We start from the raw sequence: 15,434 nt of genomic DNA on the forward strand, positions 1-15,434 counted from the left end.
GTCCTCTGACAGCTGATTCTTGGGCCTAAGAGCTACTGGTTCAACCCCAGACACAGTCCTATAATCTGGCACCTGCCCACGCTTCCAGCTGCCCGCCCCAGCCACAAACTCTGAGCCTGATCACCTTGACCTCTCCTCTTCCCGTTGAAGAGTCACACCTCTGAGCCTTGACTCGCTGTTCTTCCTACCTAGAACTCCCTGCTACCCCTCTTCTCTGGACCCAGTTCCCAGGATATCAGCTCTCTGGAGCTTTCTCAGTCACTCCCAGGCACACCTGTCAGTTCCAAAGCCCCCATATCCTTTACAGGGAATCCCAAGTCTTTCCAGGGACCTGCCAGACCCTGAGTGATCTGGCCCCTTGTATTCATCATGGCTTTTTGGTTTTCCATATTTGATGATGCTTTGACATCTTGAGGATCTTGCTGGAGACGTACCTCCCATGGGTTAACTAATTCCTAGAGCTAGCAAACAACTTGTCTGCAAGCAGCCAATCCCAAACTCACGTCCCAGTCATATCTGACTCACACACCACCACACCGCACCCATATTTCCCCTGCTCTAAGTCTCCCCAGGGCCAGGTACAGACAACTGGATACCACCCCTATTGCCCAGAGCCAGCAGAAATTAGTCAAACTGGCCAGTCCCAAGCTGTTTATCCCGTCCTGACTTACCTTTCCCTGGCACACACAGTGAAGCTGTAGGCCTATGCTATCCCCTCATTCCTTCTGCCCTTGTGGCCCTATGTGAAGTGGCCTGCCCCCTCCTCTGGGGACTCTAAGTACTAAACACTTCTTCCAGTGGCACTGACCTCCCCATGTTGTCACTCAGTCACCACCATAAATTAAATCTGGGCACCACCATGAAACCCACATTACCTCCCCAGCCTCAGATCCTACCCCACCCCCTTGGTCACTTCATTCCACATGTGTTGGTCCCTTGCTGCTCCACCATCATGCTAAACATGGGCCCACCTCAGGGCGTTTGCACTTGCTCTTCCCTCTGCCTAGACTACTCTTTCCCCAGATGTTCTCAGGATTGAACCTTTTGCTTTTAACAGATTTTTGCTCTACTGAGGTTTTATCAGAGGATGGCTCTAAGCACTCTGCTAATGAGCACATTCCTCCGCACCCCCCCGACACTCCCTATTTCTCTAACCTCTCCATCTCTTATTAACACCTGACAGTCTATGCCTTTATTTCTGTCCCTCCTTGAGCGCTGGCACCATGAAGTCAGGGACCACGTCTATTCAGTTGTCTGCTGCCTCCCTAGTGCCTAGAACAGTGTATGGGATATAATGGGGGTTCGAGGAGTATTTGGAGCCTCCCCTGTGGGCCCAGAACTCCTCACCTGCAACTCGAAGTCCGCACAAATCATGCTGCCCACAGCTGTTACGTGTTGGTCTCACCTGCCGGGGTGGGACACTGGACTCCTTTGTCTTGGAGTGTCCCCAGCAAGGTGTCATGCAGGGAGAGGCAGCTCCGCACAAGTCTGTGGGCTTGTGCTGGGCCTCTCGCCAGTGGGGACACAGAGGAGGGAGAGAACATTTGCAAATGAGAGAGTAGGGAACTTACACGGAGGAGCGGAAAGGAAAAGAAGGAATGCACGTGGAGTCCCAGGTAGCCGGTGTGCCAGGTGTACAGGGCACCATGAGCAAAGCCGCTGAGGGAGGCGAGCGCTCTGCTCTGACCGGCCTCTGCTGACCCCTCCAGCTTCTGCTGCTGATATAGCTCCTTGGGCAGTCTGTTCCTTGCATGTGCATGTTCCCTCCTGCCTCAGGGCCTTTGCACCTGCGGTCTCCTGTCATGGAACACTCTTCTGGCCCTGACATCCATGCCCAGCAGCTTTAACCTCTTCACTTGTCCTTCTGCTCTCAGCTCAAAGGTCAGAGCAGTCTGCGCAGCCCTCCTTGAGCCCATCACTTCCCTCTGCTGCCAACTCCCATGGCTGAGCTTTTCCTTTATTGTTTATCTTATACTACAATTGGAGGTGTATACTTTTGTCAGGACTTGAGTGAATTGCTTTCCCTCTCTGGATGGAAAGTGCAGGGAGGGCAGGGCCCATGCCTGATTTGCTCAGCAAGGGATCTTCGGTTCCTCGCACATGCTGGCCCACGGTAGGTACTTAACACGCCCGCATGGACTGAGTTCGCTCCAGCTTGGGAGTGGCACGCATGCCTTAGGTGTTAGAGGGGACCAGGTAGGCACGGCCCCTTTGCCTCAGGACAAAACTCTGGTTTCTCATCGGTGAAAACAATAGCCCATTTCTTCTCTTGTAACTTTGGCTCACAGAATATTAGAACTGGAAGAAACCAAAGAGAAATAAGGCCCACAGACAGGCCAGGATAAAGGTTTAGGAGATAGTTCAGGAGCCCTTAGACATTTGCTCTGTTGCTCTGCTGAAAAGCATCCAAGTGAATAGTTCATCCTGGATGCTCACCTGCTTCTTTTGTACATTTCTCAGTCTGAAGTTGAGCCATAAATCATGTCTGAGGAAACACAAGCCTAAGACAGTCTCCTATCTCTTCCTTGTGGTTTGTACATATTTCTGTAAAGGAAGGGAACTGGTCCATGATCTGGGCAGTATGCCAGGGAGTGCAAAGCCTCTTGGAGGTATCTCCAAGCAGGGCTGGAATGTGAATGGCCACCAGCAACTGGTTGGAGGGGATACTGGTGTTTGAACCCACCGGCATCTGTTGGGTGACACAGCAGACCTCAGACCACCTGTGCAGAATCTTCTACTCACACGACAGTGGTCTTCCACCTTTCACTCTAGAGGGTCGACAGGCCCATCATCACCATGGTCGTCATCCGTCAGGGACAGGGCATCACAACGCACCAGGCTGTGTGCGAGGACCCAGGGAGAGCAGCGGGCATGCACGGATGCTTGAGGGAGGCAGGATGCAGCAGTGGTAGGGAGCCCTGGGGCCCGTGTCAGGTTGCAAGTGTTGGCCCCGTGATTTGCTAGTTCTGTGACCTTGTACAAGTTGTATAACATTGCAAAGCCTCGGGCATCTTACCTGCAAAATGGAAATGATGATAATACCCACCTTCAAGGTCATGGTGAAGATTAAATGAGCTATACACACAAAGCCCTGAGCAGAATGCTTGGCTAAAGTAAGTGTTGAGTAAATGATTGTTTCTTTTATTAACACTGACGACCTCTCTGCAACCCTATGTGGTAGACATGATTCCCCAAACTTTCCAGGAAACTGAGGTCTAGAGAGGGTCGGTAACCTGACCATGGGCTCAGTGCCTGGAGGTGGTATGGCTGGGATGAAAGCAAAGTGGGCTCACCTTTTGGCTCATACCAGATAGGGCTCCCCATCTTTTGCTTGCCTTCACCATCCCCTTTTGTGGAAAGAAGACCAAATAGTTTGCAAAGTACCATTGGACAACATAATGTTGAACATTCTTGTGCACGTCTCCCAGTGGCCACGTACGAGAGCTTCTCTAGGGAGTGGACATAGGAGTATGAGTGTTGGGTCATTGACAGGATGTTCAAACCAAGACACTTGAGCAAAGGAGACTGCTGTTAATATGTGTGTGGAAAAACAGGTATTTGCTTGGGACAATCCTAGTTTACCACGCATTGTGTTTTTAGCAAAATCTTTAATGAAATACACAGGATGTTAGAAAACATCTTAACCCAAATACGCTCCCCTCACCCCAGTTCTGACTTACGTGCTGAGGTTTTCCAGTATTTTAGTTTAGTATTTCGTTACAGTAGGAATTTGCTTAGATTTTCCTGTGTATTTTCCATTTTATTCGCTCACCGTTCCTTCTTGTAGCATCGCCATACCTTCTGTTATCTGCAGTTTTTCCCCCATGAATGTTCCTTTAGATTTGTTGATGGTGAGCTTCTTTTTAAATTTTTATTTTGGGTTATAAAATTGTATGAAATTGCTTTTTACTTTCAAACTATGTTGTTGAAAAATAGTTTTATTGGGTACAAATCTTAGGTTGACAGTCATTTTCTCTCAGCACTGAAAGGAGATGATTGTGTTTGGTCTCCTGGTTTCTACGGTCATCGTTGAGAAGTCTGCTGTCAGTCTAATTGTCTCTCTGCGGGTGGTTCACCTTTTGTCTCTGGCTGCTTCTAGTGTTGTCCCTTTTTCTTTGATGCTCTGCAGCTTCAAGACCTGGTGTCTAGGTATCTAGGTCCGTCTATCTACGTTTCTAATCTTCTTGGCTCATGCTTCTGGATCTGTGGATTCAAGTCTTTTGTCAGTTTGGAAAATTTCTCCACCATTTCCTCTGAAGAAATTTCCTTTTCTGTTTTGTGTATTCTTTCCTTCTGGGATTTTGATTAGATGTGATTTAGAACTTGTAATTGTGGCCTTCACGAATCTTAACCTTTCCTTCACTTTTTTGGTCTCCTTGCCTCGTGCAATATGGGTACACAGTTTTTTCCAGTTCTGTCGTCCGGTTCACTGGTCTGTCTTCATTGGGTCTTTTTTGCTGTTTATCCCATCCATTGCATTTCCAATTTCAACAATAATTTCATTCCTCAGTTTCTATTGGGTTATTTCTCAGATATACTTAGTTATTCTGATGGTCTTTTGTTGCTTGTTTCTTTTGGAAATTCTAATGTTATTTTTCTTAAACAGCCAGTGGATAGTTATGTCATATTGAATAATTCCAATGTCTGGATTATTAGCAGTCTAAATCTATTGTTTGCTGTGTCTGCTAACTGTAAATCATGATGACTTATTTACTTATGTGTGTGGTGATCTCTTATTTGCATGTTCTTAATTGGTAGGACTCTTATGGATCTGAATAGGAGATGCTTTCCTCCATAAAGGTTTTGATTTAGCTTGCTTTCTGGTTGCTCAGAAGGGCTACAAATGTGAGGTCACTTTCAAGTTCAGTATCTTAGCTGCACAGCTGATGTTGACATTTGTGCTCAGTGTAACTCCATATTATTTGCTTCTTGCAGGGTATTTTTAGCTCAGGTTTATTTATTTATTTATTTATTTATTTATTTATTTTGAGAAGGGTCAAGAAATCCTTGGACATTGGCCTTCCTTCTGTAAGTCTACCAAGGAAGGCCAATGTCCAAGGATCTTTCAAATCCATATTTTTTTCATAGTCCAAGTGTTCATATCTATAGAATGCATGACAACCTTGGCTCCTTCCAGAGACTATTTAGAAGATGAGGTAAGTTATCTGAAAGAACTTCCACTTGCAGAAGCGGTGGTTAGGATGACACCTATTCTGCCTGCCCCTCCCCTGTTGCTCGGAGGCAGATTGATTCACCTTTTTCTGTGGTTTCTGATGAGCCAGATCCCAGGAAGCCTCATACATCCTTCAGCTTCCCACAACTGACCTAACCTATTTCCACTTGATCCTGTCTCCGTGGACCCCAGGTCTTGGCTTTGTGACTCTGGAGTCTTACTTTTGTCTTTGCTTCCTTCCCTCCCTTTGCCCTCAGCCTTTCTTATGCTGGTGTTTGGACCCCAGGTCTCCCAATCTCTGGTTCGATCAATCTCTACACTTCCATCCCCTCTTGTTATATTGGCCAGAAGCTCCCCACCTGAGCCGATGCTCACCGCTTCCTCTCTGCCAATGCCTGGGGCAGCCAATTCCAGGGCAAAGCCTCATATGGGGAGAACAGAAATTTGACACAATAGTATTGCTTTTGTGCTTAATTCCTATGGTAGGCAGTTTGTTTGGAAATCACACTGAAGTCTTTTTGAGGGTTGATAAGTTGGAGGAACAGTTTATTTTATATTCCAACATCTACTTTTATTTGTAAGTCATTCAAACTTCCCTTCCCCCACTCCATTCCAACCCTAATTCTTCTTTCTGGCAGAAATTATTAAAATTGGTTGGGGATCCAGAAGAAAGATCTCAAGTTTTAGAGCCTGATATACCTGCATTTAGGAGCAAAAATGTTTCTAAATCCAGTGGAAGTAAAGGTCTTAAAAATCTGACTGCATCAGAAACAAAGGAGTAAATCTTAATGACTTTGGGCGAGGCATGGCTTCTTAAAGCACAAGTGACAAAAGGGAAAAATAGACAAATTGCCTCATGAAAATTAAAAACTTTTGTGCTGAAAATGATACCAGCAAAGAAGTGAAAAGACAACCCATAGCATGGGAAAAATATATGCAAATCGTATATCTGATAAGGGCCTTGTATCCAGAATATATGAAAACCTCTTACAACTCAATAAGAAGAAGCTAAATAGCCCAATTTAAAAATGGACAAAGGATCTGAATAAACATTTCTCCAAAGAAGTTTGACACATAGCCAAGAAGCATATTGGAATGATGCTAAAAATCATTAGTCATTAAAGAGAAATGAATCAAAACCACAATAAGATAACACTTCATACCCATAAGAAGGCTAGAGCCAGAAAGATAGACACTGACAAGAGTTGATGAGGATGTGGAGAAGTTACAGTTTTCACCTATCACCGCTGGGAATGTAGACAGTACAGCTACTTTGGAAAACAGTCTTGCAGGTTTCTCAAAAAGTTAGACATGGAGTTACATCATGACCCTGTAATTCTACTCCTAGGTAAATATCCAAGAAAGGGAAACATACATCCTCAAGAAAACTTAGCAGTCCATGTTCAGAGCAGCACTGTTCATAAAAGCCAAGAAGTAGAAACAGCCCCAATACCCATCAACTAGTGAGTGGAAAAATAAAATGTGGGCTGTCCATACAATGGGATGGGATTTGGCGGATTAGTAAGAATGAAACACCGACACGTGCTGCAACCTGGATGAACCGTGAAAACATTAAGCTGAGTGAGTCATCATAAAGGCCACACATTGTGTGATTTCGTTTATATGAACTTCCAGAGTAGGCAGGTGCATAGTGACAAGAAGCAGATCGGTGTAAGGTCAGGGGTTCGGGCCAGTGGAGAGTCACCATAATGGGTATGGAGTTTCTTTTGGGGTGGCGAAAATGTTCTCAACCTAAGCCATGGTGATGGTTACAAATTCTATACTGAAAACAACTGGATTGCGTGAATTATTAGGTATATTGATTATATCTTGATAAAGCTGTTTTTTTAAAAAAAAATCCACACATTCTTTCCTCTGTCTAGAAATCTACTTAAATTACCAAAATGTTCCAATAAAATTAGAGTTGCCAGATTTAGCAAACAAAAATACAAGAAGCCCAGTTACATTTGAATTTTTGGTAAACAAGGGATTCTTTTTAGTATAAGTATGTCCCAAATATGGCATGAGACAAACTTATAATGAAAAACTTACATTTCTTTGAAGCTCAAATTTAATGGGGCAACTGTATTTTATCTGGTTACCCTAATTAAAATATAACACAAGCCACAGCCTTTGATTATACAACTATCCCATTTTCATCTTGCTCCGCCCCCTACAACTATCCCATTTTCAAAACCACTATCTGTCTATATACATCCTACAAACCTGTTGTTTTCATTTGACTGAGCAGGAACCAGAGGCCTCACAGATGACCAGCTCCTCCCATGTGGCCCATGGCAGTTCCAGGATCCAAACCCAGGTGGGCCGGACTCCCACAGCGGGGTCCTCTACTCAGAGAGGTGGGCACCCGGCTGCCTCATAGTAGCTGATGGCAAGGAAGCTGGCTCTTCCCTTGTTTCTGTGAGAGCAGGGGAGAAGGGGACCTTCAGTGCCTGTCTCGTTCGTGGCAGGGGCTCCACGGCCCGGCTGCTGAGGGCGCTGGTGAACCAGAACAGTGAGTTCCCGTTACAATGTTCTTTCCTGGGAGGAGATAACAGGATAATAGGTGTCTTACTTGCTTCCTGTAAAATGATGAGTGACAAGGAGTCACTTGTGATTAGAGAAATTCAGAACAAGTTAAGCCAATACCTGTATTCCGTGGAGATCAATTTTTATTTTGAGGAGAGGAGAGAGGACAATCCTGATCTAAAGTAAAATGCGGCGTTTCCAGTGTAACCCCAACATGTCGGGGGCTGTGGGCGGGGATCTTTTTGTGCCTGGGCAGAGAGTGGGGAGAAGGCTTCCGGAACCAGGCACGGGCTTGAGGAGCAGATGCCATCTCTGCCCTGCGTTCCAGAACCTGGATGCATAAATGACGTTTCAAGAGTGTTCAGCATTCTTGAATAAGGTACACAGGCACGGACTAAACCGGACACTGGGGAGATGGGGGGATAGTTCTCACCCTCTCTCCAGTTATCAGAATGCATTATTGTTTCCTGCGTGGTCGGGCCAGCCAGGCATTCCTCTCTGAGGGCAACCTGCTGTAATGCCACATAGCTAGTTTCACTCTGGTGTTTTCTATGGTATAGCCCTAAAGAGTGGTCCCTGAGCGAGCATCAGACTGTGTCTGAATCATCCAGGGAAGATTCTAAAGTATATATTCCAGGATCCCATCCCTGCAGTCTATTCAGCAGAATCCTGGCTTGCGATCCAGGAATCTATGATTCTTAACAAGCCCAGATTGGACAAAAAGGTGAAATATTAAGATGCTCTACTGCATGATTTAAAAGTTTGCCTTCAACAAGGTTTGGATGCAAGTGATCTCTGATTTTGTTTTCTGCAAAGAGACCCTGCCTTCTTTTTTTTTTTTTTTTTTTTTTTTGCCGTGGATCTGTTCATGGTAAGAAAATTTTTTAAGATGCTAAATCATGCTATAAATACTTAGGACAAATGACTATTGTTTTTTAATTATTTTTTGAAAGATTATTTATTTATTTGAGAGAGAAAGAGCGCGTACAAGTGGGGGAGGAGGGGAGCAGCAGAGGGAGAGGGAGAAGCAGACTCCCCGCCAAGCAGGGAGCCCCACGCGGGGCTCAATCCCAGGACCCTGAGACCATGACCTGAGCCGAGGGCAGACGCTTAACTGACCAAGCCACCAGGTGCCCTGTCAAATGACTTTTTCAATAAGTCTTGTGGCAAAGCTTTTTGTGAGGCATTGAGTTCACTTGTTGTCTGCAGACTGGTCCCCAGAAGCAAATGTGAAGGGGCGGGAAGAGCGGTGCCCAGGGCTCGTGGCTGGGTTCGTTCGGGGTGCAGTCCTTTCAGTGCGGGGCTGGATGAATTTGGGCTCATCGCTTGCCTCTGGGGACTCAAGCTTCTGAAAAGTTGGAGGGGTGGGGATGGAGGGGGCCAGCAGAGGGAGTGAAGGGTGGGTCATGCCGGGTCTCGAAAACCTCTTTTCAGCTTCTATACTCCCTTCTAGAATCCTATGGCATTTCAGGTTTTTTTCCTTATTATAGTTACATAATTTATCTTATTCTATTTTAGTTTTTGCAGAGTAGTCCATTACTGTGTTCTGGAGCCAAATAGCCATCCCCTACTCCCCACTCCAGCCCCATTTATAATGAGGTGTCATGCTGGACTCAGGCTGTTCTTGGCTCCCGGCCGAAAGCTCTAGGTCCCAGCCCTCTGCTCCCTTCTGCCTTTTCCTGCAAAGACATGGCGCTGCACGCACATTTTCCACAATCTCCTCCAGGTAATCTGTCTAACTGCGTAATTTCTGGGGATACTTCCCATTCTCCAGCATTCCTGGGAATGTTCCTGGAAACACTGGAGAAGTACTCTTACCTCAAAGCTCTAAGATCTTCAGTTAACAAGAAATCCATGATAAATACATACACCAGACCTCCAGCTGGGTATGTGGTAGTCCAGCTTCCAGAATTTCAGGGTGACCTTAGTCGACAAAAGAGATTCTCTTGCCTGTAGCCATTGTTTTTGTTTTTTGCTTGCTTGTTTGTTTTTCCCTGAGCAGACATTTGCTCCTCCCTTTCTTCTCAGTGGCTCACAACTCCAGTGTCCATGTGGGGTCTTGGAGATGGTCAGAGGGGCCTGCTTGGGTGGGCCTCATGTAAGCAGCCCTTCCTTGGTGCTGTCTGTCTGGACTTCTGTCCGGCAGTGTGGGCTGCTCTCCGTGCAGTGTCTGTTCCTACTTAAGACTATTCTTTACCTGAGGCCAACACAGGATGGCCCACACCCTCTCTAATGTCACGAGAGGGATAAAAACTGTATGTTCTGGGATGTTCTCTTGTCTCTTCTTTTTGCCGTACGGCTTCTGGCTCACTGCAGTCACATGCTGGGCCCGTGGGTCTTCTTTATTTGATTATATCCATTTATAGCCTTGTTAGACTTGTAAGCATTAAGAGTTCTGGATTCTCAGGAATTGACCAGCGGCATGTTCAGGAAAAATACTGAACTTGGATATGAAGCACACTTAAAAAGCAGTTCTGTCTGATTTCTGATTTTATCATCATTGTTGTTATAGCGAAGTGATGTGCCTGCCGCCCGCCTCCAAAAGCCTGACGGGTCTGGGTAGCAGTGGGACCTGCTCTCAAGGTCAGAAACAGAGTGTGGTTGGAGGGTGGGCACGAACGTCAGTGTCATGCCAGGTGTAATTGGAACGTGATGGTCCATCTCCTTTGGAACACCCCCATCCTGAATTCCTGGGTCCTCAATATCTCTCGTCATAGAATGCATTCTGATGGCTCAGAAACTGCGGACATACACATCAGTAATCCACTTGATCCAAAGTCAAGGTTACGACTCTGAAAAATCACCACACTGCTTTTAGCAGAAGGGAAGCGGCCAGCTGAGCTGACGGAGCTGTCCTCAGGGGCTGGCTTCACCCCAGAGCGGAAGCCAAGGCAGGCTTTCACGGGTGCTGCCAGTGGTCTGATTTTAATCCATTTCAGAGGCCCCGAAAGGATGCATTTGCATTCAAATTTTACCCACGGCCTGTAAAAAAGATTGCAAATTGTAGGGACAATGGGTTTAGCTACCATCCAAGCAAACCCTTTGAGAATTTAGCTCGTGGCTAAAGAGGCAGCAGATGCGGCCAGATGTCAGGATGCCGCTCGTGGAATAAGCAGACGAGGGAGGTTTTTGGAGTCATCCAGGTGCCTCCAGAGTTGGTGTTTACCTAATCTGCTGCCACACGCCTTTGCCTTGCAGACAAAAATCGTTTTCTTTGATTAGTTATTCAACCTATGGAGGGTTAGTCTGAACTCGCTGCCGGGGGGAGTATGGGAATTCCACGGATTATCCCTCTGCAGCAGGATGGCATGAACAGGTGTTTATGAATTCCCTCTCTATAAAAGGAATCCAAATAAAACAACGACTACCATAAATATTTAAGTACAGTGGGTAACTGCACTTTAATTTATGTGATTTCAACTCTGCCATTTAGAGGAAGAGAGAGGAAGGTGGTGGAGGCGGAGAGCTGGACGGATGCTGCCTCCATCTCAACGGGAGGTTTGCCATGGAGCACATCTGAGCAGGGCAAGTGATCCTCATGTGTCCTCACCATTCCCTGCCTAGGTATTGAGCTTTCTGCCTTTCTCAGCAGGGGCATCTTGCCATGGTGAGATTCCATGGTTTGAAGATATTCCTACAACATAGCTTCTCAATGCAAGCCAACTCAGTGTCCAGCTCAGTGGAAGAAACTCATTATTATCCCACTGAATTGAAGAAACTGATTTTTTCCAACACTAGAGGAAAGCCTGGCAGGGCTGAGCTCTGGAAGACAGAATGATGGTGTCCACCAGGTGATTCCTAATGGACTTTCCAAGGGTGTCTTTGGTTCTAGGCGATTGCAGCCTGGCACAGCCCTTTACAACCTGACCCTGGGTGAAATACCTTCCAGTGTAGTCCTTTGCTTCGCACAAGCTGTCCTCTCAGAGTAAAAGTTTGCTATGTCGTTTCAGACTCCAAACATCCTCTTGAGGGAGGTAGGATGGGCATTGATTTTTGCCCCATTTTTCAGAAGAAGAAATGTCGCTTCAATTTACCTGCTCAGTAGCACACAGCTAATGATTCATAGCTGGGCTCAGGGCTCTGCGAGTTCTCAAACCTCTCTTCCCATTTTGGGATGTGCCCCCAGGATGCTGAGTCTCAGATTCTTCTATAGGCCAATGGGAAAGTGCTGACTGCCAAAGCTGATTAGTCCATGTACCCTGCCCCTTTTTCTGTGCTCTGTGCGCCTCATGCTTTCCTCGGAACTGACCGATGACAGTAATAACCATCCCGTCTTTGTTGAGAATTTATTATGGTCCAGACAGTGTGCTAATCACTTCACATATTTTATCTCATTTACTTTTCAGAGAACCTTATTGGTAGCTGCTATTATTATGCCTGCTTTACAGAAAGGAAACAGGCTTAGAGAAGTATGTTGTCTATAGGTGCTGCGGCAAAGATTTCCTATATTCATTTCCTACAGCTGCACAAGAGAGTATCACAAACTGTGTGGCTTAAAACAACAAAAATGTATTCACTCACAGTTCTGGAGACTAGAAGTTTGAAATCAAGGTGTTGGCAGGGCCATGCTCTCTCTGAGGGCTCCAGAGGAAAATCCTTCCTCACCTCTCCCCAGCCTGTGCTGGTTGCCAGCGATCCTTGGCCTTCTTTGGATTATGGCAGAGCAACTTCATCTCTCCCTCTGTCGTCACATGGCTGCCTTTGTTCTCTGTCTCTTCTCCTTTACTTATAAGGATACCAGTCATATTAGATTAAGGGCCCACCTGAACCCAAAATGTTGTCACTTAAATTTACCTAATTATATCTGTAATTGCCCTATTTGTAAGTGAGGTCACTTCTGGGGTTCTGGAAAGGATATGAATTTTAGGGGGACACCATTTAACCCAGTGCACTCTCCAATCCTGTTTCTTCTTTCTGGACACACAGGAAGACCATACATTCTGGTCTCCATTGCAGTTAGGTTGGGGCCATATACCTGGGTTCTGGCCAATAGCCTGTGGGCCAAAACATGTTTATCCCTTCCAGGCTTAGCCATAAAACATCTGTGCAATCAAATGAATCCAGTGCCAGATCTGACTCAACTTAAGCCCAAGGCGGCCCCAGATTGGCCCAAACCCTGCCCACAACAGGCAAAGAGAGCCATTGCAGATGACTGGACTGAGGGCCAAAGCAGCTCAGCCACAACAGGGCACACACATCACACATAGGAGTCACTTCTAAAGCACTAGGTTCCAGCGAACAGGGGACACTGCACAGCAGGGCACCACAGGACCTCTTCTTCATAAGGGCACTACTTTCAAGAGTGGGAGACATAGCTGACTTTTCTAAACAGACACAGAGAGGAATATGCCCCAAACGAAGAACAGGACAAAATCAGCAAGATACCTAAATGAAATGGAGATAAGTAAAATGCCTGATAGAGAATTTAAAGTCATGGTCATAAAGATACTCACTGGACTTGAGGAAAGAGTGGAGGATGTCCGTGAGATCCTTAACAAAGAGAGAGCAAACATAAAAAAGAACCAGTCAGAGATGAAAAACTCAATAACTGAAATTTAAAATACACTAAAAAAAAAAAAAATTTTAAAATACACTAGAGAGAATAAATAGTAGACTAGAGGAAGCAGAAGAGTGGATCAGCGGCCTGGAGGACAGAGTAATGGCAAGAAATCAAGCTGAACAGGAGAAAAAAAGATAAGGAAAAGTGAAAACAGACTTAAGGCTCGGCAACACCATCAAGTGTAATAAGATTCACTCATAGGGATCCCAGAAGGAGAGGGGAGAGAAAAGGGGGCAGAAAATTTATTTGAAGAAATAATAGCTGAAAACTTCCCAAATCTGGGGAAAGAAGCAGAAATCCAGATCCAGGAGGCACAGAGATCCCCCAACAAAATCAACCCAGGGAGGTCCACATTCAAGACACATAGTAAGTAAAATGGTAAAAAAATAGTGATAAGTAGAGAATTTTAAAAGCAGTAAGAGAAAAGAAAACTGTTACATACAAGAGAAACCCCAAAAGGCTATCCACTGATTTTTCAGTAGAACCTTTGCAGGCCACAAGAGAGTGGCATGATATATTCAAAGGGCTAAAAGAAAAAAAAAAAACCCTGCAACCAAGAATACTCCATCCAGCAAGGCTGTCATTCAAAATAGAGAGATAAAGAGTTTCTCAGACAAACAAAAACTAAAGGAGTTCAGGATCACTAAACCAGCCCTGCAAGAAATATTAAAGGGAACTCTTTGAGTGGAAAGACCATAAGTGACAGTATGAAAAGTAAAAAAACACAAAAGCAGTAAAAATAAAGATTTCTGGAAAATCAGTCAAGGGATTCAGAAAATAAAAGGGTATAAAGTATGACATCATATACCTAAAACATGGGTGGGAAGGAGAGGAATAAAGAATGGATTTAAACTTAAGTGACCATCAATATAATATAGACTTCTATATGCATGAAGCTATATATAAACCTAATGGTAATCACAAATCAAAAATTAGTAATAGATATGCAAAAAATAAAAAGGAATGCAAGTATATCACTAAAGAAAGCCAGCAAACCATAAGAGAAGAGAGCAGGAGTAGAAAGGAACAGAGAAGAACTCCAAAAACAACCATAAAATAAATAACAAATGGCAATAGGTACATACCTATCAATAATTACTTTGAATGTACATGGACTAAATGCTCCAATTAAAAGACATAGAGTGATGGAATGGATAAAAAAGCGAGACCCATCTATATGCTGCCTGCAAGAGACTCATTTCAGACCTAAAGACACATGCAGATTGACAAGGAAGGGATGGAAAAGCATTTATCATGCAAATGGAAGTGAAAACAAAGCTAGGGTAACAATACTTATATTAGACAAAAGAGACTTGAAAACAAAGACTATAATGAGAGACAAAGAAGGACACTATATAATTATTTTTTGAAAGATTTTTATGTATTTATTTGAGAGAGAGAGAGCATGAGCAGGGGAGAGGGGCAGAGGGAGAGGGCGAAGCAGGCTCCCCACGGAGTACAGAGTCAAACACATGGCTTGATCCCAGGACACCCAAGATCATAACCTGAACCGAAAGTAGATGCTTAACTGACTGAGCCACCCAGGCACCCCTGGACACAATATAATTATAAAGGGAACAATCCAACAAGAAAATATAACAATTGTAAATATTTGTGCATCCAACGTGGAAGCATCCAAATACATAAAGCAGCTAATAACAAACTAAAAGAACTAATCGATAGCAATACAAAAATATTAGGGAACTTTAACACCCCACTTAAATCAATGAATAGATCATCCAAACAGAAAATCAACAAGGAAACAGTGACTTTGAATGGCACGTTGGACCAAATGGATCTAACAGATATATTCAGAACATTCCATGCTAAAACAGCAGAATATATATTGTTTTCAAATGCACATGGAACATTGCCCAGATAGATTACATATTAGGCCACAATACAAGTCTCAACAAATTCAAAAAGATCAAAGTCAAAGTCCATACCATGCATCTTCGCTGACTACAATGCTATGAAACTAGAAATCACCCACAAGAAAAATTCTGGAAAGAGCACAAATACATGGAGGTTGAAGAACATGCTACTGAACAATGAATGGGTCAACCAAAAAATTGAAGAGGAAATAAAAAAAATAAATGGAGACATATGAAAATGAAAACATAATGGTCCAAAATCTTTGGGATGCAGCAAAAGCCATTCTAAGAGGGAAGT

The sequence above is a fragment of the Phoca vitulina genome, unplaced genomic scaffold (assembly GCF_004348235.1).
Source record: "Phoca vitulina isolate PV1807 unplaced genomic scaffold, GSC_HSeal_1.0 scaffold28, whole genome shotgun sequence".
In the NCBI taxonomy this organism is placed as follows: domain Eukaryota; kingdom Metazoa; phylum Chordata; class Mammalia; order Carnivora; family Phocidae; genus Phoca; species Phoca vitulina.